This window comes from Pan troglodytes, chromosome 12 (genome assembly GCF_028858775.2).
Source record: "Pan troglodytes isolate AG18354 chromosome 12, NHGRI_mPanTro3-v2.0_pri, whole genome shotgun sequence".
Taxonomy (NCBI): Eukaryota; Metazoa; Chordata; class Mammalia; order Primates; family Hominidae; genus Pan; species Pan troglodytes.
This window is the reverse complement of record NC_072410.2, coordinates 98,358,732-98,381,513: the sequence shown is the minus strand read 5'-3', so window position 1 is coordinate 98,381,513 and position 22,782 is coordinate 98,358,732. Positions and strand designations below refer to the sequence as shown.

The 22,782-nt window shown below is 39.5% G+C and overlaps 1 protein-coding gene across 4 annotated transcripts in view; it reads left to right on the top strand.

Annotated features, from left to right (window-relative positions):
* Window positions 1–475: 475 nt before the first annotated feature.
* Window positions 476–22,782, top strand: part of NCOA1 (nuclear receptor coactivator 1) — a 278,981-nt gene continuing 256,674 nt past the window's right edge. For 2 of the 4 annotated variants that reach the window (XM_063789222.1, XM_016948148.4), the window contains exon 1: window positions 476–611. The gene's annotated coding sequence lies outside the window, so the exon portion shown is untranslated. The remainder of the gene's footprint in view (window positions 612–22,782) is intronic. The other 2 variants (XM_063789219.1, XM_063789220.1) reach the window with 2 other exon arrangements.

Below are 22,782 nucleotides of genomic sequence, written 5' to 3'. Positions count from 1 at the left end.
GGGGCGGTTCCTCGCTCGGCGGGCCCGGCAGGCCCGGCGGGCTGGGGGCGCGCTGTCCCGGGCGCACTGTCGGAGCTCGTAGGCACCGGGTCGCGGCGGCCCGGGCGGCCGGAGCCGGCAGGGGAAGTGCGGCGGGCGGGCAGGCGGGCGGGCGGCCGGGAACGGGCGGGGCGGGGCGGGGCGCGAAGGGGGCGGTGCCGCAAGCGGGGGGCGGTGGCGGCGGCAGCGGCAGCGGCGGCCGAGGAGGAGAACATGGCGGCCGCGGAGAGCGGCTGAAATGCCTGTTCTTCAGGCCGGGCGAGCGGGAGTCTGACGCGATTTGCTGAGCTCTGTCCTCCGACGGCTGCCTCGCGGCCTTGAGGGCCTCCGCCGCCTGTTCGCTGCTGCTCCCTCGAGCGGAGCCTGCGTCAGGTTCCCTCTGCATCCCCCTGCGGGGGGACCCCTGCTCCGGAGGAGGGGGCCGGAGAGCCGCGGCGGCGGCGGCGGCGGGCGCCTGGGCCCAGGGGGCCGGGCGCCGGGCCCGAGGAGCGGCGGAGGCCGGTGCGGCGCCGCCGCCACGGTCGCGGACGAGTGCGGCGCCGGTGAGCGGGGCCCAGAGGTGGCGGCGGCAGGTGAGTGGCGGGCGGCGAGTGCGGAGCCTCCCGGTGGGTGCAGCTGTCACGAGCCGCGCGGCCGCGGAGGCCCTAGGGGGCGGGGAGCAGCTGGCGCCCCTCCGCCCCCTGCTCTCCTTTCTCCCGCTCCATCCCCCTCCCACTTCCCCGAGTTCCCCTCGCGGCCCGGCGCGGCTGGAGGGGGCGGAGGTCGCAGCTGTCACGGGCACCAGCTGGGGGCTGCTCCCCGCCGAGGGAAATCGCTGCAGCAGCGACTTCTCTCCGCCTCTTTTCCAGTTGCCCTAGTTAGCGCGGAGAGGGCGAGCATCCGCGGAGGGGGCGCGAGCTGCGCGGCCGCCTGCCCGGCGTCGGGAGCGGGCGCCCCGGGCCGCCGCCGAGAGGGGGAGCCGGAAGTCGGCGCGGGCGCCCCTCGGCCCCGACGACGCCGTGACCTTGGCCGGCCCGCTCACCTCTCGGAATCTCGCCTGCCGGGACCGCGAAATGGGGGCGACCGCGGCGTCCCTCTCCGTCGGCGCAGCTCTCGACGGCGCTTGGGTTTGACCCCGGCGCGCTTGCTCGCCCCTTCTCCCGAGAAGGGGTTTCGGAGGTAGACATGGGGTGGATACTGGACATGTTCCTGTCGCGGCCCGGGTTTGGTCCCCTTCCTGGGATTCAGCCGAAAGGGCCGAGGAAGGGAAGCAAACATGTTGACGAGGCGATTGGGAGGTGGGGTTGGTTAGTGGGCAGTGACAGAATTCGGGCCGCTCTCTAGTCCCTTGTAAAAGACCTGAAGAAATCGGACACCCAGGGTCTCCAGTCCTTACTACCCAGCTGTGGTGGCTGCTTTTTTATTTTATTCAAAAGCAGTTACCCCCATGGGTAGACACTGCCCAGTCTGACGACGTTAGAGGGAGACGGAGGGGTTGACAATACAGCCTGTGTGTGTGTGACAAGGACAGGCCACGGTGTTGTGTCCGGAGAGTTTCATGGGGAGGAAAACTTTAAGCTGGAGGATCTGTTAGCCTCTCATGCTTGGCCCTCCTCGTTTCTTGTAGAGGTGTTGAACAGGCAGGTGTCCTTGTGGAGAAGGTGACATTTTTTCTTCGGAGACGGTGAGTTTTTAATGTCGAGTGTGATGTTGGTGAGTAAAGGGTTCTTGAGTGAATTGCAGTCCCAGCACCCTCTGTGGATGCCAAGAGGAATCTCTGTGGCGATGATTTGTGAGGGCTGGTGCTTACATTTCAGTGATTAAGAAATCAAGTGTCTGCTTAAAACATTACTGCCGTGAAGCGTAGATTATATGATACAGTTGAGGGATGGATCTCAAGGGTTAAATTTGTTTGAGGTTTGTCTCCTCTTCTGGAATTGGTTGGAGGCTAGTCTCAAAAAAAAAAAAAAAAAAGCAAACAAAACAACAACAATAACAACGAAAGTTGGCCAGAGGGGCCTCCTATGATGTTGTAGGAAGGGGGTCGGATTTCTTCATGTTGAGAATAATGTGAAAAGAAAGTATTTGCTTAGGTCTCTTGGATCTTCAACTAGAAATAGTTTTGGGTTAAAGGTAGCAGTGGGGTTTGATTCAGCTTAACAAATAGGCATTCCTTGAACTATTTGCCATAAATTAGATAAAATGGAAGTGTTTCTGTTTTATCTCCTGTACTTTGTGGAAAGGTCTAATTTGGTTTTGTGAACGAATGTCCGAAATGTTTTATATTTCTTCTTCAGACTCTATGCTTTGGGAACAGTGGGTCACAGAGAGGGTCTGAGTTGGGAATATATGGTTTAGAGAGAAAATAGAGGACTGCTGCTTATAAGAACAGGTGTTTAGTTTGATTTTTGTAGATATTTTCTACTGGTTATTTAACAACATTGAAGTTTGCTTTATAAGGTGCAAAACGTGAATTTTACATAGCTTACACTTGATCTCTTCCTTATTTCTCTCAGAAAACCTGTAGGATTGTGCCTATTAAATTGCTTTTTGTGTGGTTTAAACCAAGGGAGTGTTTTAGATCTGCAGTGGTTTTATTGGAAAAAAAAAAGTGCTTGATGGAGCTAATGGTGATTGTTTCACTTAAACTAGGATTATATAGACAATGCTTTTTCCTCCCTCTTTCTGCGAACATTTGTTTTTGTTTCTCCCTCAATTCCAGGGTTTCATTTCTAGAAATCTGGGCTGCAAACAGAAGCAGCAGTTTGTATAATCCCAAGAACTTGCTTATGCCAGGAAGCTGTAAGGGTAGCATGAAGTGGGTGTGATGTAAAGACACTGCTACTACTTAAGACATTTAACTGTTGAGGGAGTCTAAGGTCAAACTTTAATTTTTGTTGAATTTCCTGTTTTCTACTTAGGTGTTAATCTTTTGGTGGGCAGAAGATTGGGTTGCTATGGTGCTAACTGGTGTATATTGTGAAAGTGCTGGCAACATTTCATGCTTTTACTCTATAGGGAAGGGTGGTAAACAAGCCTAAATAATTTAAAGATGTTGTTCTCAGAATGGAATGTTCTGTGCATGTCCTCTTGATCCTGCTAATCCAGTGAGCGGTTTTCACTAGGACTAAATGTTGAGTAAGTGATGAGGGTGGTATAGAGGTGCTGAAAGGTGGAGTGGTGGAGAGAGGGTATTGGGCATTTTCTTGAAATTCTTTTCCCCAATTCTGTGTAGGGAATCTGTATACTAGATTGTGATTTATAATTGTTTTTCAAGGATGTTTTAGTTCTCCCTGCTTGGTTGTCATCAATTTCATATACCTTCTCTTAGATACTACCTCTGTTCCGTACTTTAGTTTGTCTTTTTTGCTGCGTCTCCCAAGGACTCCACATTGTTTGAATGTTATGTTGCATATCTTATGGAGTTGGCTGGCCTTAAGCCATGTGGCTTAACATAGTTTTCATTTTAGGGCAGGTGTGGGAGGTCAATACAACGCACAACACGGAGTAGAATCTAAGTCATGGAGCATAGGAGATCCCCGGGATGCTCATGATTGTTTTGGCATTGGTTTTTGCCTTTTAAATATGATTATAACAGAAATTCTCAGAGGACCATCAGCTGCTTTCCTGGCAGAGGTCCAAAAATGTTTTGGAGGGTTCCATTTTGCATTACTTGCAAATATTGGATGCTGTGGTCGGTGTGGGCTCGGGTGAAATCCATGTGTTTCAGTAGGTGGATGTCAGAACACTGTATCTGATCTGGGCTGCAGAACCGTATAAATTTCTCCCTATCTTAGATTAACTTTCCTACCCATTTGGGAAGACTAGACTGTAGGAAAGGACTTTTTAAAATTGCTTCTTTCCCAGATTAGCAGTAGTTTAGCCGTTGGTGATTGGCAACTAAGGATAGGCCTCATGTTCTATTCTTAACATTGAAGATGAGGTCTAGTCATTTAAAACCTTCCCTTTTCTCTTTATATTTTAGTTAGACCTTGTGCCTTTCAACATTTGGTGTCAGAGGTCATAAAATGGCCTAGTGGCAACTAGGTACCAATCTTGGTTGCTTCATTTCATAAGGAGATGAAGGTTTTTTTTTTTTTTTTTTTTTTTTTTAATAGCTTAGTTCTGGAAAATGGTTTGTGGGCTATAGTATTTGGATTAATGTATAGAAATGATTATTATATATTTCTGCAGGATACATGGCTGAATAAGGGAAATTATTATAAAACACTGATACCAACATATAAGTCCAATTCCATAAGTTTAAGTAAAGTGAGTTGTATCCATGCTTCTTCCCCCATAACCCCATCTGCAACACAGAATTTTTGAGGCTCCTTGGAGTGATAGGCTTTTAGAAAAGCTTAGTATGGTTATCATATTTAAAAGATAAGTAGCTTATGCCAAAATAGAAGCTCTAGTCACTCGAGGAGTTATGGAAGACTCACCCTCATCTTGGATATATTTTGTTCTTACCACTCCCCGAGAGTATGTTTTAGTGTGTGGAGGGCAGGGATGTTTGGTTTTACTGAGTAGCCCTGACCTGACCATTAGGCACAAACAGGCCAGACTCATAAAAATAGGTGCAAGCACGGAAGCAAAACGCACCCATTATCAGGACCAGAATTCTAATTGTACTGGATTATCCAGTTTTTCCAGAGTGATGCTTCATTTTTGCCCTTTCAGCTTATAATTGTGGGGCAATTTTAAAGCATCTTTTAGAAAAGAAACTCTGACCAGACAGACAGAGGTGTCCTAGCTCTTCCAGATACTTAGGTTGATGTAGCCTTGAGCTATTTAACCACACTAAACTTCAGTTTTTATATTTAAAATTGAAGTAACGTACTTGTCCTCATATTGTAATCTTTAAAATTATTAAATGTGTTTAGCATATGATTGGCACATAGACATTAATGACTAACAGGTATTTCATTAGCGAATTCATCACCAAATTCTCGCATTCTTTTCTTTGTAATTTCTCAGATTTTTTCCTTTATTTCTGGTTCTGCAATCTGGTCCTCCTGTCATTTGCACATGGAGTAATGGGAGTCACATTGACTCTGTGGGCCTGAGTTTCTTTATCATTAAATGAGCATGTTGGTCTAATTTCACATTTCTTCTTGTTTTAAAATTCTATGATTTGTAGGTTTATAGCTGTTTGCTTGCATGCATTTACCTCTCTAATTTATCCTACACATAATGCTGAAGAAATTCCCTTCTAAAAAAATTTTTTTATGTTATTGTTTTCAGAGGAGATTTTCTGTGGGCAAATTTATCAAATGTAAATCATTTAAACTGATTCTTTCATTTCCCATTCCAGAAAATTTGCTGTAGATGGCATATGCAGAAATACTTCGCAAACTGTAAAGTGCTACGCAATGAAGAAAGTATTATGATAATCATAGATATCTTGCGTCTTTGCTTTTACATGTTCCATTTTCTTCATTTAAATTGGATTTCCTTTATGTTCTCGTGACCTTCAAAAACAGCATCAAAGCTGGTATGTTTTCAAGAAAGCTTGATTTTTATCACTCCCTTAGCATTAGGTACTCTGTTCTATATAATAAACTTCTCTTTCTCTCTCTTTCTTTTGAGAGAGATTCTCTTTTTAGTGTGTGTTGATTGGTTTTCCTAAACAGATTGGAAAACGCTTGAGATGCCAGGAACTACAACATTTAGAGTTAAAGAGCCTTAAATGATCATTTAGGACAGCCTTCTTAATATTACAGCTGAGCAGACTAAGTCCATGCAGATGTAGTTGGGAATAGGGTTTCTTTATGAGAGTTACTTTTTGTATTGAAAGTTACAATATTACAAAGATATTTTAAATTATAAGAATTCTTGTAAGCTTTTGAGTAATGTGTAAGCTAGGAGGAAAGGAGCATTTTTATTTTTTGACCAAAATGTGACTCTCAAATATTGTAAAAAGGTATTAATTAGGAATTAATTAAGACCGTTTTCTCAAAAACTACAAAAGTACCTGTAGAAAAATGTCTGCTTTTCTTGTAAGGCCCTCATTCATAGTCAGCAAATATTTATTGAGTGTTGTCTCTGAGCCAGGTACTGTGCTAGCTCTACATATTACATTTTATAAATGAGGAAACAAGGCTCAGGGAAGTTAAGTGGCTGGCGTAAGATTGCACAGCTTATAGATGTTAGGGATGACATTTGAGTTCAAGCCTACTGAGTGGAAATCATATTCATACCTTTCAATTGGCTTCTCTTCAAGCATGTTCGTCACACTTGGCCACATTATACTTTTTTTTTTTTTCTTTCTGGACTTTCTTTCTCTTGAATACCTGTGTTGTGGAGACTCCTGCAGTCTTGTTCCTTTGTGATGACCCGGGAGCCATATATACCAGTTACTTGATGAAAATGTCACTTTAAGATTCTTGTGGGCTGGGCGTGGTGGCTCACATCTGTAATCCCAGCACTTTCAGAGACCAAGGCAGGCAGATCATGAGGTCAGGAGTTCGAGACCTGGCCAATATGGTGACACCCCGTCTCTACTAAAAATACAAAAAATAGCCGGGTATGGTGGCGCAAGCCTGTAGTCCCAGCTACTCAGGAGGCTGAGGCAGAAGAATTGCTTGAACCAGGGAGGCGGAGGTTGCAGTGAGCCGAGATCGCGCCATTGCACTCCAGCCTGGGTGACAGAGCGAGACTCCATCTCAAAAAAAAAAAAAAGATTCTTGTGCTGTTTCTGGTCTCACCTTTGTACTTCAGTAATGTTGATTCTTTGGTGCTTCTATCCAGGTAAGGTTATCTTTGGTTGGTTTTGGATTCTTAGCCATAAAATTCTGCCTCTCAAGTTTTGTTGGTATTTAAATAGCTAAAGCTTAGTGTGGTTTGGTTTTGTTTTTATTTTTTTGGAACAAATTGCTTGGTCATTCTCTGTGTTTCCACTTGTAATTTGAATGGTTGATTTTATCTTAAAATTCCAGTTTGCCTATATAGTTAAAACATTTACATACTTTTATTATCAAGCATAGATTTGATTATTTAACAGTAGATATTCTATTGTGAATGTATGTATGTATATAAACATATCACGTCATATTTGACCAGATAGTTGAAGGATGAAATGTCCTTGAGTTTTGAAAACATCTGTATGTGTAATATTGACTTTACTTTGGTGAATTTGTTTGTAAGAAACAAAAAGTTATTTGTTCTGCAATGTCTAATATCTCCCTCTCCATTCTAAATGGTACAGGTGGTCTGTAATTGAATTTCTAAGTAGCTACTCAATCATTCGGTCAAGACGTAGTTATATGAGTACGTACTTTGTTCAGGGTGCTGTGCTGTAAAAAGATAGTGGTTATTGGGAAATTAACCGATAAAATATAGATCCTGTTCTTAAACAGATTATGACCTGAGAGAGGTGATAAGACAAACATACAAATACCTATAATAGTAATTGAATGTGATGAGTGCTATGAGACAGGTCCTGAAACAGTGCTTTGAACATTCAGGGAGAGGGAATGATTATTGTATTTTCATTTGAGAAAAATCAGGGCAAGTTTTATGGAGGACTTGGTGGTAGACAAAAGCATTGAGGGCAGGGGATGATTTCTTTAAGAATAGAGACAAGGAGAACAGTATGTTCAGGAAGATTAAATAGCAAAGATGAAAAGACGGAGTAATGCAGGGGAAAGTGCGAGGAGTGTGGCATCAGCTGAAGTGGGAGAGGGAAGCATATCGTCTAGGTGTAGTAAGAAAACATTGGTGGATTTTAATGGAGGGAGGTGGTGGGGAGCAGTATGTAGTAAGTATGTAGATATGGATGAAAATGAGAAATGTCAATTTTCCAAATTTACGTGGATCTTTTCTTGGCAGGTTTTATACCCCAAATTTCATATTTTTGGTTTTTGAAATGATTCCATATGTAAGGCTTACCCACATTGGGAACTTATTCACTCATTTTTATGTATATTTAAATACAGATTATATGGTTTTTTTTTTGAATAGAAGTTGGTACAAAATCTTTTTCACTGCCTTATACTTTTTTCAAATTAACTTTTTTATTTTTTACTTTTGATCATGAATTATGCCTTAACCTACATGTGATATGAGATATGCATATTGCATGATACTTGCCCAAGAGTTAGCCAGTTGATCCAACATAATTTATTAACGTATTCATTTTAATAATTCCCTACTATTTTGAAGTCTACATTTTGATGTTTCTATACTCCCTTTTTTCTGATTCTGCATTTCTTTATTCCAAAAATAGATACATCTATTTAATATGTGGCAGTTCCGTACTGTTTTATATATTGTTACTGATAAGGAAAATCCTGCCATCAACCTTAAAAAAAAATTTTAACCTCCCAGTGATTCTTAGATGTTGATTTGAGTTTATTAAATATATAGATGAATTTTGGACCAACCAGGATTGCAATATTCCAACATTCCTCCAGCATTGTTCTATGGCCCTTTGTTTATCAGATCTAATTTCATGCCCTCTAAATGTGCTTTATATTGTTCTTAGTGTACTTCTTTTCCATTTTATCTTCTATTTCATACCATTGACTTTTTTTTTTAAGCAGTAAGTATTCTTTTAAACAGTGTATTATCACTTGGCATTTTTTAAGATGATGCAGTGGACTTGTTTGTTCGGTGTAAAAATGTCTCTTTGTATAAATATAAGTGTATCTGACTGTATAAATGAGATTGGTCATACAAGTTGGAAGCCCCTGGCTCTCATTTATAGTTCATGATTTATTTTACTGATTTATTTATGCCTTGCCATGTTCCAAAAAGGATTTAAGGCAGGATGTGTCTTGAGGAGTCTTGGACCTTGTTCCAGCCCTGTCTATTATTTGACTGATGCCCCTAGCCAACGTTACTCGTTACACGGAGGGAACAGTGTTGAAGACAACTAGTGTCACTGAATGTGCTGTGGTGTGTCTTTTGCCAAACTGGTAGTAATTCAGAGATGATACAGTGTAATTGGGGTACCTTTAAAGATAAGTCCTTTAAACCTTGATAGCATACAACAGAAATTGGCTGGAAGTATCCCTTCAAGTATCCTTGCTGGGTAGGCTGATAAAGAGCCTTAACTCTTGGGACCCCAGGCACTTTTAGCCCGGTAGTTTCTTTTTTTCTTTCTTTCTTTCTTTTTTTTTTTTTTGAGAAGGAGTTTCGCTCTTGTCGCCCAGGCTGGAGTGCAATGGCGCGATCTCGGCTCACTGCATCCTCCACCTCCCAGGTTCAAGTGATTCTCCTGCCTCAGATTCCCTAGTAGCTGGGATTACAGGCATGTGCCATCATGCCTGGCTAATTTTGTACTTTTAGTGGAGACGGGGTTTCTCCATGTTGGTCAAGCTGGTCTTGAACTCCCAACCTCAGGTGATCCGCCCGCCTTGGCCTCCCAAAGTGCTGGGATTACAGGCGTGAGCCACCGCGCCTGGCCAGTAGTTTCTTAACATTAAATTATCCGCAAAATGGAAGAAATACTAGAGGTCTGTGAGGATGTTTCTTCTCTTTCAGTCTGTTGTGGTGGTTTGTAGTTTACAGGGGCTTGGGTTACTGGATTTTTAGGTTTATTATTTTAAATAGTAGACTCAACACTATTTTGTATTGCAGTAGAGATCACTTATGCAGATCTTTTTAATACCATTTCATAGAGATTAACTGGTCACCTTGAGGCAGAGGAGTTAAGAATGATCTAACTTAAAGATGATTTACTCAGTATTTTTTCACAAAAAGACAAATGTCCCAAGTTTGTTGGTCCTTTTTGTGAAACGTGGCTATAAGTGGTATGTTACCTAGCAAATAAACACACTTAATCTGCCCCTTTGAGATAATAGGGTAAGTTCTTAACAGTGATTCAAAAAGTAACTACCTTTCAGAACAACAACAAAAAATTTAATGCTGTAGAGAAAGGATATTGAAAATGGATATTTAGAATTTTTCCTGTTATGGAATTTAATTGTTGAAAATTATATGTGTTAACTTTAAGAGCTTTTTTTATATGTATACTTGAACTTGGAAACAGAATTTTCTAACCTGTATAAAAATCTTTTAGAAGAGCTGTTTAGTGGTTTTGAGCCCATCTGCTGAAAACACAAAAAGGCAATACCATCTGATTAGTTTATAAGAACAACTGATTGCCATCAGAAGGTATGGAAATGCACTAGCTGAATTTTAGCAAAAACCTTTGCATAAATGGTGAATGGGATTGGAAATTGAATATCATGTTTTATTCAGTGCACCCAGTAATGGAGTTCTTTTGGTTTTATTCATATTTGTGAGGTAACATTTTTCAGCTATGATAACCATTAAAACCAAATAAAATAGTTATATCTCTCATAAAAAGGAACCGAATGTAGAACTAGACCTTCAAGTTGTTATATTACAAAGTATGAAAGCAAGATATAAAAATAACAAACCATGTTCGTTTACATTGCTGTCACCAAAAGTAGTGAGTGGTATTAATATAATAACAATATTAGGAAAAGCACAAAGTTTTTGTGTCATCAATAAGAAAAGTAAATGTTTAAAAATTTGTTTACTTGCTATAATATTCTTTTTAATTTCCTTTTTTGTATATGCCATATCTACATAATTTATTGATTTGGTGTGCAATATATACAAATTATAAATAAGTATAATGGCTTCCTATTCATAAACTTGTAAACCATGAGATATGTGATAAAAATGGCTATCATGATTCTATACCAGAAGTTCTTAACCTGGGGTTCATAGAATAAGAGCCCCTAGATAGGCTTTAGGGGATCTGTAAGCACTCTGAAATTGTATGTAAAATTTTGTGAGTCTATATATTTATCTGGGGAGAGGGTCTAGAGCTTTCACCAAATTTCTGAAAGGGTCCATGACCTCCCCCAATGGTTTAGGATCTCTGTTTTTGAGAACTGGGACCTCAGTAACTCTACTCATCCAGTTGTACCCTCTTGCCAAGTTTGATGGATATATCTGATGTCATTACTCAAGCCCACCGTATGACTAGATGTGCAGTCTGTTTTTCCACTTTGCAACAGATGTGATTGCAGTGCCTTTGGCTTTTACAGGTGTTTGAGTTCTGTCTGTTTATTGCACAACTACCTGGCCCTCCATCCCTTGGCTGCTTTTATATATGTTATTTTCCATCTATATCCCCCTAACCCCCAATTAAAAAGAGTGGACCTATTGTATGGGTGTAGAGACAGGAATATATATAAAGAGCCCAGTTTCAATTCACTTCGCTTCAAGTATCCCTGCTGGGTAGGCTGGGATTCACAGTTGTGCTTTTGACCTATCTTTAGCATCTGAATTTCAGCTTTCTAGAATCCTTAGAGTCTGATTTGACATATGCTAAAAACACTTTGCAAGTTTTGTAGGCTCTTTTCTCCTCACTGACATTCTAGTTCAGGCTTAATTATTCTTTTTTTTCTTTTGGGGCTTAATTATTGGTCAAACAATTAATTAATTGGTCAAGCAAAGTGGTCCCACTCCCCAGTGAGTTCCTTCTTCATATGTCCCAAATTTTGATTTGGAATGATTATCCTAATTTTTACTTTAATGGTACTGTTTTGCTCAGAAACCTTCAGTGGTTCCTCATTACTGTCAAGATAAAGTTGTTCCTTAGCCTGGCATTTAAAACTTTCCAGTGTTTGGCCCCAGCTTTCTTTTCTGGGTTCATTTCCCACTAGTCTGCCCCAATAAATTGTGTTTTGAAATAAAATTGTCAGTTTTTTGTCCTCTAAACATCTCTTGAGCTTTTCTCTTTCTACCTCTTTATATGTTATTTTCCAAGGAATGTTCTCCCTTAATCTAGTCTATGCCTTTTGAAATTCTACCTATCCTTTACAGCTCAACTCAGATTTCACCTTGCTTATTTAGTGTTCAGACCATAAAATTTAAAAGTAGTCAGTTCCTCCTGTGAACTCTCAGTATTTATTTTCCTTGTTATTTGCTTGGTACTTTATATGTACAACCTTGTACTTATGAAATTTTTTGTTTTTGTGTGTCCTGTCTCCTATATTAGGGTGTGAGAATGGCAAATGGGGATTAGGTTTTATATTTTGTCCTCTGCAGTGTCTTACACACATAGATATTACAATATTTGTCAAGTCATATTGATTAAATCATAATGCTACTTATGAATGTACTTAGAGAAATAGACCTTTTGTGGGTGTGAATGTGTGCGTGTGTGCACGCATGTGCGTGTTCCTGGAATACTCACAGATAAACTAGGGATTTTCTTGACTAGTTTCAGGGTATTTAGGGAATTAAATTGGAAATCTGGTATTGCTTGGAGAACGTGTTGTTCTACCACATAAGAAGTTGGCTGTAAAGGGATATCTCAAAAGTCTGGTGTAGCTTGGTGAGTAATTGTTCTCCAGTGTAGAGCTCTACCTGTCCTGGGTGACAGAAAAACTTGTGTTCTTTCCTCTGTCTTCTTAACAGTGATGGGAACACTAATTCCTCATGTATTGAGGATTACTACATTTCTGTTTTAATTTTTCAATACAGTCTTCACAATAAAATACAAATTTTAATTGAATACCTGTTGTTTGATAATATGGGGCACCATAAAGTAGTTATATTTTAGGATTCTTGCCTTTCAAGGAGATTATAACCCCTATAAGGGAGTCTCATTTGCTATAAATCATACATGAATTTAGAAATAATATACAATACAAAATATGTCACATGAGAGTGTATGGCTTAGTTTTTAACTGAGATATATGGAAACTTATCTAGCACTTATTTCTTCACTCACGTGAAATTTTTTATCATGTATGCTTGTCTCTGTTTTCTTTCTTTCTTTTTTTTTTTTTTTTAAGACAAGAGTCTTGCTCTGTCGTCCAGGCTGGATGTGGTGGTGTGATCTTGGCTCACTGCAACCTCTGTCTCCTGGGTTCAAGCGATTCTCCTGTCTCAGCCTCCCGAGTAGCTGGGATTTCAGATGTGTACCACCACACACAGCTAGTTTTTGTGTTTTTAGTAGAGACGGGGTTTCACCATGTTGGCCAGGCTGGTCTTGAACTCCTGACCTCAGGTAATCCACCTGCCTCAGCCTCCCAAAGTGCTGGGATTACAGGCGTGAGCCACCGCGCCTGGCTACTTGTCTCTGTTTTTACATGTATCCTTCGCTTCCAGATTGTAAATTATAGTAGATGGAGACTATTTATTGTACTTGTTTGTACCACAGTGCTTTCATAATGCTCTACCCACAGTGTACATACATAAGTTTGTTACCGATGATACTAGGAGCCTAGTATGATCTGGGTAGGCTTTCTAGAGGAAGTGGATTTGAATTCCATTTGTGGGCTTTGGAATGTTGCTTATGGCATAGTCCCATGGAACATGATAAAAGCGTTTTTAGTTAATAAAATAGGTTTGGTGTACCATCTAGAACATGAAGCCTCCTTGGTTACTGTGGCTTTGGCCCTAAAGTGTCCCACATCGATTTTTCTTATAGACTATTGGCTAAAAGTAGTCATAGGATACTACTTAAGGGGCTAGGAAGTGTGGGTAAGAACATGAATATTTGGTGAGGAGTAAATGATTTTGCCTTACTATAGCAGAATTGATTTTCTTTAGTGGTGAATACCAAAATTGGTAGACCCTGCTTGGAGTTATTGAAGAAAAGAAGAATTGCTTTTATGTGTCAACCTAAATGGAATTTTTATTATTAAATTTATTTGTGAAAAGAACTTACAAGCACTGAATGGTAGCCTTTGGGACAATTAAAGGAGAAATTTTACTAGTGTGTCTATTTTAGGGGTAAGTATTATGAATTGTTTTAGTTTGCTACCATCTTTAGAGTGGATATTTGAAACAGAAAGTGAATATTTGGCTTCAGTATACCTGATCCAGGACTTTCCTACATATATGGTTTAACTGGTAAGATTTCAGGTAAGAAAAGTGAGAGAGGGAGTAAAGGGCTTAGATACTTTTGGAGACTTTTGCTGTCTGAGAAGTTCACAAAATTTCTCTAGTATCCTTGGAGGTCATTTTCCCCTTGTTATCAACATATTGCTAATTAATTAAAACCTGTTTTCTCCATTTTTTGTTTGCCTTTCTAATGCTTGGTTTGTTAAGGACTACTGGGTGGTGGTTAAAATAGTTGGCCAACTATTGGTGTTGGCCAAGTTTGCAGAACTACTAGGAAGCTTAGATCCTTACTTGTCCATGAGGCTTGTTTTTTCCCTGTTTTATTCCTAAAGTCATCAATCCTGAACTTTTTAAACCTTAGACTTTCTGACTGTATTCCAATATTTTTTTCTTTTTTCTTTTTTTTTTTTGAGACGGAGTTTTGCCCTTGTTGCTGAGGCTGGAGTGCAATGGGGCAATCTCGGCTTACCGCAACCTCCGCCTCCTGGGTTCAAGCGATTCTTCTGCCTCAGCCTCCCAAGTAGTACAGGCATGTGCCACCATGTATTCATTTTGTATTTTTAGTAGAGACGGGGTTTCTCCCTGTTGGTCAGGCTGGTCTTGAACTCTCAACCTCAGGTGATCCACCTGCCTCGGTCTCCCGAAGTGCTGGGATTACAGGTGTGAGCCACTGTGCTCGGCTATTTTTTCCTTTTTAAAATTAAATAATGAACCATATAAAATACATGATGACATTTTAATAACAAATTCAAAGAAATGGAAGTATATAGAGTTAAAAAGTGAAAGTCTCTGTCTTGAAGACTTTTTTTTATGGTAGCTGTTAATTTAGGCTATGTAGTAAACACCCCTCCCCCCATTCTTTTTAATTTTTTTTAGGTCATAGCATCCTTCCCTTTGGCCCAAGGGATGGGCATGTGACTCAGGCTTGGTCTGTCATAACACTTCATTCTCTTGGACACAGTGGTTGCTGCCGGGTGGCCGTGTGATGACCTGAGCAGGTTGAGTCCTTCCTTGAGATTGAAAAACATATTGGATGAAGGACAGGTTCATCCCATTGGAGTTGCTAAGCCGAGTTAACGTAGAGAGTGCCTTGAAGGAAGCCCATCTGCCATAGGAAAGAATGAGGCCAACATACAGAGTAAAGCAGAGCTGACGGAGACAGATAGACAGACTCACTCACACACACACTCACTCTCACATGCTTGAATGAGTGAGCATTGGGAGCCATTGGAGCCTTTGGATCTAGTTGCACTCTGTATTAGATCCACCCAATATTTCCCAGTTAAATGAACTCATCAGTTGCCCAATTTGCTTGTGCTGGTTTGCAAGTGTTCCTGTTGTTTGTAACTGAAAGAGTCCTTGCTAATCCAGACCCCTGTTGGCATCATCATCATCATCATCATTAGAATCTATGTAGTAAATTTTTTTCCAGGTCTCGGTACCAGGAAAAGCTGTGTTTCCTTTGACCAGCTGGTTTGCTTGTATTATGTAGTCATCATGACTTTTGAAGCTGATAGTTATTTCTCTCTTTGGCTAAAGATTTAGTTGGCTGGGGGTACATGTCTCAGTTGGCTGCTCTATAGCTGCTTTATTCAGGTGATTTAATGGCTGAGCTGAATGCTGGGAAACTCTTGCTTTGAGGACTTTTGGGGTCAAAATCATTGTGATGACATTGAAGGCTATAGAACTTTGGGACTCAATTGACTGTCCATTGGTGCAGATTCAGAATCATTTTCAGAGGAAAATTTTGGCTCGTTACTTTCTTGGCTCACTTCCGTGGAGAGGTGGGTTGGCAGCCTACTTAGACATCTTTAGTGGTTAGGTTCCTTAATTATCATAAGAGAATATTCACCTGACTGCATTTGATTATGAAATACATATAGTACCTATAATTGGCAGTATGGCATAGCTTCACTCTAGCAAGTATGTATCCACATACTCTGCTGCCTGATTTTTATTAAAAAAACCTAGAAACAGCATTTTTTGAGAATTGCTTAAATAAAACACTTTCAATCCATTGCTTTAGAAAGAATCAGTTTTTACTTGGACCAGGCCAGAATACCAGAGAGTATGTTGATTGCATTGTTTTAGACTGGGATAGAATTGCTTTTACAGAATTGTTCTTTGGTGTAATGCAATAAACATTTATTAAGAGCTATTAAAACAAACAGCTTTATGAAATTTAGCACTTCTCTTGTAGAATTCTTGTGAGGGTATTATATTCTTTATCTCAGTGTCCTTGTTGTTGTTGTTACTACTATTACAGTACTACTGTTACTATTAGCGGCTCATCTGGAGGACGAAGACTGAACATAAAATGAGCTAATATATGATGGGCAAATACTGTCTTTAGCTGGAAGCAAATGCTTATATCCAAAGGGAGACAGCTTTATGGATGAGGGGCTGTGTTAGGAGTATGGGCTCTGGAGCCAGATTTCCTAAGCTTGAATTCTGGCTCTCTCTGCTACTGCCTAGTTGTTGTGTTACTTAACCTCTTGGTGCCTCAGCCTTTTCATCGTTAAATAGGGATGATAGTACCTGTCTCCACAAGGTGGTTGTGAGAATTTTGTGAGTTTACACATACAAAATGCTTAGGTCATGCCAGGTCCAGAACATATACAGTGAAGGTGAGCTGCTGGTTTTTTTTTTTTTTTTTTTTTTAATGTTTAAAATAAATAGCACATACTTATGGGGTGCCTATGATATTTTGATACATGCATACAATGTATAATTATCAAATCAGGATATTTAGGATATCCATTACCTCAAACATTTATCATTTCTTTGTGTTGGAAACATTTCAGATCTATTGTTTTTTATCATCTTCATCATCATCATTAGAATCTATGGTAGTAATTTTTTCTCCACGTCTCGGTACCAGGAAAAGCTATGTTTCCTTTGACCAGCTGGTTCACTTGTATTACGTAGTCATCATGACTTGTAACTGATTGTTATTTCTCTCTTAGGAAGGGAACTCAAAGTCAAATGTGTATTCCTTCTCTTATAACTGTATAGGACCTTGTGGCATATGGTTTGTGTGGTAAACTTACCTCTGACTTTATCTTATTTTCCTCTCTCATTTTCTCTATGCCCAATTTCTTCTTTCTTTTTAATTCTAATACACCCTGTGAACGGTCTCAAATCCTTTTTGAAGTAATATGGAAACAAACAAGTAATTTCATTATAGCATGTGCTCATATTGAAATTTCAGATTAATTTTCATTTAATTTACCTTAAGCTAGCTACTTCCTCATGACAAGGAGGAGCTATAATTTTTATTAAGATATCTCAAATCATATCATAGTTGGGTTACTTCTGGGAAGGTTCCATTTGACAGCTAATCCTATTGATGGTGTTAGCTTTCTTTTAAGCTTTAATTACAAAGAAAACTGTGAAAATTTCATTTCATAATTATGACTTTTATTCTCATTTTTTTCTTTGACTTTTGCTCCAGCCATCTCTCGTGGATTTGGGAAGGAAAAGGGGGGCTTATTTAAAAAACTTGTGAACCTGTAGTCTTAAGAATAGTCTTCAGAATAAGACTTTTATATTAGGTTATAGCATAGGCAGAGTAAAGTCTATATATGTTGTTATTGCCTTTCTTTTACAAACCAGAACATTCATTAATTTATTTGCAATGACAAAAAAAAAGGAATGTCCCAAAGTCTAGAATATTCCTGAATATTCTGGTTATGTCATTAGCATAATCACTTCCCCAAGCAGATGTACATGGGGCTGATACTGTCTTTTTTGGGGGGAGAATTCAAAAAAATTTTAATGAATGAAATGTCTCAAGTCTTTCTTAAAATTTGTAGATTCCCTCTTCCCCCCATCCCCTTTTTTTTCTTTGTAATTTATCTTTTGAAGAACCTGTGTGGTTATCCTGTAGAATTTCCTACAGTCTGGATTGCAGTTTGGTTAAAGATGTTGCTCTGCCCTCTCTATATCCTGTAAATTGACAGTTTGATGTAGAAGCTTGATTAAGGTGTTATTTTTTTGGTGGGGGGAGGACAAGACAACTTTATAGATGGTATTGTGAGACACACAAAATCTCTGGTTATCTTTTGTGATGTTAGCAGTTGTTGGTATCACTATTGGCTTTTGCTTCTTAAAATCCTAAAGTGATCACCATGTTGTCTAGAAGAAAATGGGGAGGCATTGTCTGGAAATGATAGAGTCTGCTTTGTACAAATAGGACTCCTGGTGTGACCATTTGAGAATGAAGCAATATTGTGTGGAATCAAGAAGATCTAGGTATCAGTCTTGGCTCCTCTGTGTAGGAGCTGTTTGATCTTGCGTAATCAACAAAATCAGCAACAATGACAGCAGCAGCTACATTCACTTAGTGCTTGTTTTGTACCAGATTATGTGCTAAGTGCTTTATATACATTGTGTAATCTAATCTTTATAACAGTCCTGTAAGCCAGACATTATCATATTTATTTTTGCAGTTCAGAAATATTAAAGTGTCCAAGGCCACATTGCTAAGAAATAGTGAAACAGGGAGTTCAAGCCCTTGCTTGACTCCAATCTTGTGCTCATAATCACTTTGTTCTTCTATATCTGTAAAAGTGGGTATACAAATAGCTGCCTTATCTACTTTGGGGGTCAATTAGATGTTGTTTGTGAAAATGCCTTGAAAAATAAGATAGATATTAAAGTGAGAAGTATGCTGGGATGACCATTCATGAGGAAAGGTGGATGGTGGAGGCTTTGCCTATAACTAAGGGACAGTGAAAAGTTTGGATGGGAAGAACCCTGTGGTCATTTTCTGACTTTCATTTCTATTACTATTGCTGTTGAAATGTGGAAGTGTTTTCTTCTCTTGTTAAAATTGAGAGTGATAGAGATTTTACAGGTGGTAAATGTTGCATGTCAGAGGTTGCTTGAGAGTCCCTGGGTGAACAATGATGTCTTGGTTTTACTCCATTTGCCATATATGTAGGCTTAGTACAGATGGGTTTAACAGAGAGAAAGAGTACAGTCACAGTTCAGATTCTTTTTTCTAAAAGGACAAATATTTGTTAAAAGTAGGAGAAATTATAATTGAATGTATAATATTTTATCTCTTTAGCTGGGTAGTGGGTATATAATGTATATTAAAATTATTTTCAGTACCTCTTTATTTGTCTGAACTATTTTATAATGAATAAAACTATTAAAGTACTTACCACTAATATTTGCATGTGTGACAGACTAAGAAAGAAATAGGAGTGAGGTTGGTACCTTTAGGTCTGCCTGCCTGGGGCAGAGTGTAGGAATGTGCACTTTTTTTGAGACGGAGTTTCACTCTTGTCACCCAGGCTGGAGTGCAATGGCGTGATCTTGGCTCACTGCAACCTACGCCACCCGGGTTCAAGTGATTCTCCTGCCTCAGCCTCCCCAGTAGCTGGGATTACAGGCATCTGCCACCACACCCAGTTAAGTTTTTGTATTTTTAGTAGAGATGGGGTTTCACCATGTTGGCCAGGCAGATCTCAAACTCCTGACTTTAAGTGATCCTCCTTGGCCTCCCAAAGTGCTGGGATTACAGGTGTGAGCCACCACGCCCGGCTGCACTTTTTTTTTAAAGGAGATGGGGTCTTGCTCTGTTGCCCAGATGGGAGTGAAGTGGCATGATCATAGCTGACTGCAGCCTCAAACTCCTGGGCTCAAGTGACCCATCTTGGCCTCCCAAGTAACTGGGACTACAGGCATGCACTACCTGGCCTAGCTAATTTTTAAATTTTTTGTTAAGATGGGTTCTCCCTGTGTTGCCCAGGCTGGTTTTGAACTCCTGGCTTCAAGTGATCCTCCTGCCTCAGCCTCTTCGTAATCCCAGACTGTTGGGATTACAGGCGTGAGCCACTGTCTCTGGTAGTGCACTATATTTTCGGTAAACTTTGGTAATGCGTTTATCAGAAAGCCCTAGGGCTTGACCTGGACACATTTTCTTGGTACTTTGCTTCTTGCAGTTCTTTTTGTACTCTGGGGACTTTATTGCCATATTCTCTTTACTGTGGTGAAATATCTAGTATTTCATTCTGGTATTCCCAACAAAGTTTTCCCATTTTCTTGAGATATAAATCATATTCCATAAGTCACCCTGTTAAAGTGTACAATTTGGCAGCTTTTAGTATATTCACAAAGTTGTACAACCATCACCATTGTGTAATATCAAACTTTTGTTTCCTCAGAAAGAAATTCCATGCCTGTTAGCAGTGTCTCCCCATTCCTCCCTTCCTCAGCCACAGGCACCCACTAATCTATTTGTTGTCTCTATGGATTTGCCTATTTTGTACATTTCATGTAAGTGAAATCATACAATATTTCACCTTTTGTCTGACTTCTTTCACTTAGTGTAATGTTTTTGAGGTTCATCCATGTTGTAGCATGTATCAGTACTTGATTCCTTTTTATGGCCAAATAATGTCCCACTGTAATCCATTTTGACTACTATGAATAATGCTTCTCTGAACTTTCATGTACAAGTTTTTGCATGGACATATGTTTTCATTTGTCTTGAGTATATGAATTGCGGGGTCATATGATAATTGTGTTTAACATTGTGAGAACGGCAAAACTGTTTTCCAAAGTGGCTGCACCATTTTACGTTCCCAGCAGCAGCGTATGAGGGTTCTGATTTCTCCACATTCTCCAGTGAAGTGGCATCTCACTATAATTTTTGATTTGCATTTCCCTAATGACTATGTTGAATAGTTTTGCATATGCTTTTTGGCCATTTGTACATTTTCCTTGAAGAAATGTCTCTTCAGATCTTTTGCTTATTTTAAAATTGTGTTGCCTTTTTGTTACTGAATTGTAAGAATTCTTTATATATTCTGGATGCAAGTCCTTTATCAGATATATGATTTGCAAATATATTCTCCCATCCTGTAGTTTGTCTTTTTACTTTCTTGGTGGTTATTCTTTGAGGGACAAACATTTCTAATTTTGATAAGTCCAATTTATTGATTTTGTTCCTTCTTATGCTTTTGGTGCCATATTGAAGAAACCATTGTCTAATCCAAGGTCACAAAAATTTATGTCTTTTTTTCCTAAGAGTTTTAGTGCTTACATTTAGGTCTGATATATTTTTAGTTAATTTTTCTATATGGTATGAGTTAGATCCCAATTTTTTTTTACAGTGGGGACAAAAGCTCATTATATTCCAAATACATACATCAGTAGCACTTTCAGTTTCCACCTTGCTTGATAATATTTTAATCACTATATGATTCTGCCACTTCATTTGTTTCACCCTCGACTCCCTGCTAAGTATTTGCTGTACCGAAACTGTACTAACTTTTGCACTTATCATAGAATGTGAAAGTTAGGAGGATGTTTATTGATTATGCAGTTGAATCTCTTAGAGTAGAGCCCTCTGCATCTGTGACAGAAGAGCTTTCAACTGTTTGAACAGTTTTAGAGGTGGTTAGTTCACTGAAGTGTGTTGTACTATAATACAATAGTTATATTAAGAAGTCTTACCTATTCAAACATCATTTTATAAATAAAAAGTTTCAGAAGGAACAGGGGTTTAGGAGCTATATAGTTTTAATAAGTTATTTTGCTTTTAGCAGTTTAAATTAAAGAGAGTTGGTGATTGGATCAAAACCCACAGTGTTTTATAATTAAATGAGAACATTATATCCACCGGTGCAGTAGGAGAAATGCTTGTATTCCTAAAGCAATTCAGTTCAGTTTTTAAAAGCTCTAATGGCTAGAAAGTTTATTCTTTTTTTCAGTTGGAATGTTGCCCTTGGTAATGACTACCCATTTTATCAAGGTCCTCTTAAAACTCAGAGTCTAAAATTAAACTTCACTTATGTGCAGAGTGGTGCAGCGTGGTACAGAGTGTAATTGACTGATAGTTTTTTTGTTTTTCCTTTTCATATAACCCAGAATTAAGCTGTTAATGGAAGCCATGCTATCTTTGGGGCTCATCTTGAGTTTGTTATCAGTGAAACCCCTCTCTAACAAGAGTTTCTAAGTGCATCTCCTGTTCCTTTGAAACACTACAGTTGTGAAATGTGCTTTGCACCTATAGATCTGGACTCATCTCTGACTGCTTGGCTGCGTAACCTTAGCCAAAACACCGTTTCTTTGATCTCAACTCGCTTTTCTGTTGAATGGAGTTAATTCCTCCATTTTTGCAGTATTGGATGATTAAATGAAATGATTTGTGTGTGTGGGTGCATATGGCTCTACCACACACAGATGAAAGTAAGGCTTGTGAAAACAGCCTTCTGTCACAAGTACTTCTTTGCTGGCCTTACTTAGTCAGATATTAGCTATTTGTTAGCATCCGTCCAGTTCAGATGTCTTGATATCCTGAATTGATAGGAAATATTTCAAACATGCAGAAAAGAATAGTGGAAAAATCATTCCGTGCACCTTCTGCCCAACTTAGATCTTAACATTTTGCCTTATTTCAGATTTTTTAAAAAAGAAGTAAAACATTGTGGAGTTCAGCCTTCTCTGTACCCTCTTTCTTTTACCCCTTCCACATTCCCCAGAGGAAACATTGTTCTGAATATATTTGTTATCTATATATAATGTAATTGTTTTGCATGTTTTAAACCTCAGATACATACTATACTGCAATATGCTCTTGCAGTACCCTTTTTTTTTTTCTCATCCTTTTTTTCCTGCAATTTCTATTTCATGGCTACATCACAATTTACTTACTCATGCTCCTCTGGGTGGTTATTAGGTAATTTCCATGTTTTATTATTAGACAATGCTGTAGTCAACATTCCTGAACATACTGGTTGTGAACATATGTGCATTTCTATAGAGAGCTTGTAAGGAAAATGTGTGTGTGTGTGCGTGCACACGTGTACATATGTGCTTGCGTATAGGATTGGAATCTGGTTGAAAAGTATATGCATCTTCAACTTTGGAGAATAATTTGACATTATTTAATAAAATATACCAATT